Below are 5,106 nucleotides of genomic sequence, written 5' to 3' on the forward strand. Positions count from 1 at the left end.
CGGTCAGCACAGACCGAACCACGGCAGTAGGTAAGCCAACGACATACGGCGGCGGAGTAAACGATGTCACGGTTGCCGCCATCAACGCGCTCAGGGAACAGATGATGCAGATACAGGCGCAAATAAACGCGTTGACCATCGGGGATCGCCGGCGACCATGCTCCTGCGCGAAATACCGCCGCCGTTTGCGATCCCGAAGCTCGTCACGGCAAGGCGGTTTATGCTTCTATCATGCGACGTACGACGAACGCGCGAGAAATTGCACCTCACCGTGTACATGGAAATCGGGAAAACGGGACCGGCCGTCCGTAAACGCGGCAAACGACGACGGCCGGGGACCCGCCGCATTTTCATACGGGACCAACGAACTAATGTCGCTTATCTAATAGATACTGGTGCGGACACGTGCGTTTTTCCGCGCAACAAGGTACGAGGACATGCGAGCAAAAGCGATTACGAACTGTTCGCGGCGAATGAAACCCGTATCGCGACATATGGGACTATCACCTTGTCCCTCGATCTGGCCTTGCGTCGAGACTACAAGTGGCGCTTTATAGTAGCCGACGTGAAAACGCCCATCATCAGCGTCGATTTCTTGAGCCACTACGGATTACTCGTCGACCCGCGGAACAAGCGGCTCTGGACAAGACTACGCAGCTGTCCACGATGGGATTCGCAGCTGAGACCGGCGTAGGATCCATAAAGACCATCGACGAGGAATCCCCGTACCATAGATTGTTAGCAGAATTCCCTGCGTTAACTCGACCACCCGTCTTTCGGCGAAGTTCGGTAAAGCATGGAGTGCAGCATCATATCTGCACGACACCTGGACCCCCGTCCACGCTAAACCACGCCGCCTAGCCCCCGATCGACTCAAGCAGGCAAAGGCGGAATTCGAAGTTATGATTGAACAAGACGCGATGCGTCCATCGCGAAGCCCGTAGGCATCACCTTTGCATATTGTACCAAAGAAGGACGGAGGAATACGACCATGCGGCGACTACCGGGCATTGAACGCCCGTACTATTCCGAATAGGTACACGCCGCCGCACATAGAGGACTTCGCACAGAATCTGTACGGTAAGCGCATCTTTTCCAAAGTCGATCTTGTGCGCGCTTACCATCAAATTTCCATCGCGCCGGAGGACGTACCGAAAACTGCGATTACTACCCCTTTCGGCCTTTTTGAAGCGACTAGTATGATGTTTGGGCTCCGAAACGCCGCCCAAACGTGCCAAAGATTCGTGGACGAAATCACAAGAGGCCTCGATTTCGTCTACGCGTATATCGATGATTTTTTAATCGCGTCCGATACCGAGGAACAACACCGCGAACACTTGCGGATTTTGTTCAATCGCCACGACGAATACGGGGTCGTTATAAACCTCGCAAAATGCGAATTCGGCGTGCGCGAAATTCAATTTCTTGGATATACCGTTACCGCGGAGGGGACAAACCTCTGGCTGAACGCGTTGTCGCGATAATCAAAGCATCGCGACCTGGTACTGTTAAGGAATTGCGAAGATACTTCGGTATGATCAACTTCTATCGACGTTTCATACCGCGGGTAGCGCAAATTCTACAACCGCTCAAGGACTTGTTAAAAGGCACGACAAAGTGCAATGCGACTATCGAGTGGTCCGATCAAACTGAAAAGAACCTCCGCGAGTCGAAGCGCGCCTTAGCTAACGCAACAATGTTAGCGCATCCGATTCCAGGCGCGCCCGCTAGCTTCGTAGTCGATGCTTCCGATTACGCAATAGGGGCGGTACTCCAACAACGCGTCAATGATACTTGGCAGCCTCTGCGTTTCATCACGAAATTCCTATCCCTCGCGCAACGAAAGTACGGGATACATACATATGTATTTTCTTGCTCTTCCAACCCATTGCCGTTGCAGTCATTTGTTGCAAATTCGATCGTTTGCATCTGACTTAAATCTTGAGGTTAAAATCTTCTGTTACAAATTATTAATTAGACCTATTTATAACTTATGCTAATCCCATATGTTATAAAATTTCTGCCAGTGCGATGGAAAACGCAAGACTAGGCATCTTGAAAATAAGTGCATTAGAAGAAGCAGCAATTATTTTAAAACGGCCATCTCTTACTACAAGAATTATAATAGCAGCAAAAATATATTATTAAGAGCTTCATAATAGATTTAATAATAATGATTTAATTAAGGGAATTATTTACCTTTACCCCTTGTATTTAGAGAGGGCTATGAAAAATGTACATCTCTTTCAAGAGACTAATTAGAATACTTCCTATGATGTACATTACCACATTAAGAATCAAATACTTTCCAATGAGCTAGAAGCTCGGCGGGGCAGTTGGCTACGGTCGTTAAGGTCGAGAATTGAAGGTGACGCGTCGCGAGTTCGAATCCTCGGTATGGAAGGCTCCCAAAAAAAGGGACGGAAAAACCAAAATTTCTCTTAGAATATACAAACAGGCAAGCGGCCAGCCCCTCCCTTGCGTGTGTTCTGCGTGTACTTTCTGGGAGTACTTGGTTTTTAAACGTGCTTGGTGTTAAGCACACAGGGGCCCGACGATAAAAACTCGCACTGGTACACTGTCCCGTTCGTGGAGGTTTTAGCCGGTAAGAATCCGGCACTACCTTCTGCCCGTCCCCACAGGGTGGTAAGGTGTCTATGAAGATTTCCTCCACGTAAAAAAAAAAAAAAAAAAAAATTTTTTTTTGTAGTACGGAAGGAGATATGCTTAACACTCCCGTAGACAAGGATGGAACACATATATAAATGGTTAGGTGAGATTATTTTCATAAAAAATGAATTTTTGATCAATATCCAAACGTGTTATATTGTATATCAATTGTATAAATAACAAGAAAGGATTAATATATCCTTTTAAACTTTGCATGCTGCACAAAAATATAGAACACATTTATTCGCAATATATTCTAATAAAGTTTCATTCGTCTGAAAAGACACAAAAGAGTTTGTCGACATTTCTTAAACATGATCGAAATTGATTGCAATATACTTGCGTCTACAGTTTGCTACTGGAACAGAAGATTGTCAGAGATGTACTTACATACGTTTAAGGCGGATCGTATTGTTGTGCCTTGGAGTGACAACGTTGTTTTGCTTCGCTAGGTCTAAAGGTAAACAAATTCCGAACAGAACATTATCGTCGTTCTTTCTAATCGTCATCCGGAGTTACATCTGAAATTTTTATAATACCATCGTTCGATACGAATAGACGAACGTCCTTTCTAGGACGATCATTATAACGAATCATTATAACAGGTCATACAGTGCAATAGCAAGCGTAGAGTTGAACGGTAGCATTGAAGGTGCGACGATTACAACTGGCATACACTATCTTTGTACTTGTATTTAAAGTGATTTTAATATACACTGACTGTTACAATTTTATCACTCCTCTCTTTAATAAACCAACCAACACGTAGAATGTACCACATCAGCTCGTAATTTTTGAAATAAGATACGAGATGTTCCACATAATCCATATATTCCTTGTCTTTGTTTTCAAACTGAACAGTATCTAGAAGTTATCTGCAAATCCGGATATATTCCATCTAAAGCATTTATTTTCTGAGATTCCTTAGATTTATAGATTAGCATAAGAAATATTTACCGACCATGCGTATCACTGTACGACAAATGTTTGATATATACTTATAACAATTATTGTGCCGATTTAAAATATTCATAACCAAGGTTATATAAGTCGGAGATGGAAGGACATCGGGACCTTTCTGTAGAATGTCCGGAAATACCCAATCCAGATGTTTACGACATCGACGTTTAAGCAATAAACGAAGAAATAGTCATGCAGGCACTTAAGGTTTATGACGATGGGTTTGTGCTCGAGGTGACACTCAATAATGAGTCACCCAACATAGCAACGGTCACGGGAGGGACGTGTGATAACGGAAGTATAAAATAGTTGTGCAGCTCTCCTCAAAATCAGAGATTGATCCAAGGAGCGGGAAAAGGACTATATAAGGGCAGTTTCATTTGAATTACGAGTTAGCTAGTCGTTGGGCGAATTGCTGATTGAGTTATCCGAATCGTGTATTGTGTTGGCGCTCATCATTCCGTGGACCGTGGTTTCGTTGTCGAACCTGCATTCGTTGTCATCGGCATCGCGACCATCCTGTCGCCGCTATTACTTGTAGCCACTCGCGCACTAGTCTACCGTCGTCCCGCCCGTGGAGGTTTTAGCCGGTAAGAATCTGGCACTACCTTCTACCCGTCTGCACAAGGGTGGTAAGAGGTGTCTATGAAGATTTCCTCTACGTAGAAAAAAAAAACTTTTTTTGTAGTACGGAAGCAGACACGTTTAATACTCCCGTAGACAAGGATGTAACACATATATATGTCGGAGATGAAGGAACACCGGAGCCTTTGGAATTTTGGATAATCCCGCAACATTGTAACCTAGAGTCTACTATAGCTGTAATTGAACAATTGTAGTTATTCAATCCGATTCTAATTGTTCGAGAGTTGTGATAATGAGCTTGGGCTGGAGGCGACAGCCACTCGCCGAACGTAGCCGCGGTCACGGGATGAACGCTTTGTCTAACAAAGGTATGGAGTAATTCTATAGCTCTCCTTAAAAAGGAAATAGTTGTAACACTCAACAGTAAACATTCCAACTGTCTCTGTCCGGTAGCTCGCCACACGCAGACCCTATTCTTCGAGTAAGATGATTGCCAGATGTCGATGCGTCTCCGCAGTACATGTTCAGCTAGCTCGAGGGCCCGTTATATATCTAAACAGAAATAAACTAAACATAGCATCCAGCTTCGAGCTTACCTCCGACCATACGCCCATATTAATTACATACAGAAACAAACCAATACTTTACAGCAGCACAGAGAAGCTATGCAATAAAACCATCAAATGGCAAAGAAATAATAGAGAGCAAAATCAGCTGCAACATCCCACTGAAAACACCCAAACACATCGATCAAGCAGTAACAACGCTCACAGAAACTATCCAAGAAGTGGTGTTGGTTTCTTATTTTTCTAATCTTTTTTACTTAACAATATTCTTTCAATAATCTATAATTGAAGCATCGAAAAACATTAATGTTTTAGTATTACACTA

At 44.0% G+C, this 5,106-nt stretch overlaps 1 pseudogene; it reads left to right on the top strand.

Annotated features, from left to right (window-relative positions):
* The first annotated feature begins 2,704 nt into the window (after positions 1 to 2,704).
* LOC117238447 lies at positions 2,705 to 2,804 on the top strand (annotated as a pseudogene).
* Positions 2,805 to 5,106: the final 2,302 nt, after the last annotated feature.

This window comes from Bombus vosnesenskii, unplaced genomic scaffold, assembly GCF_011952255.1.
Source record: "Bombus vosnesenskii isolate JDL3184/JDL3185 unplaced genomic scaffold, Bvos_JDL3184-5_v1.1 scf7180000013498, whole genome shotgun sequence".
Taxonomy (NCBI): Eukaryota; Metazoa; Arthropoda; class Insecta; order Hymenoptera; family Apidae; genus Bombus; species Bombus vosnesenskii.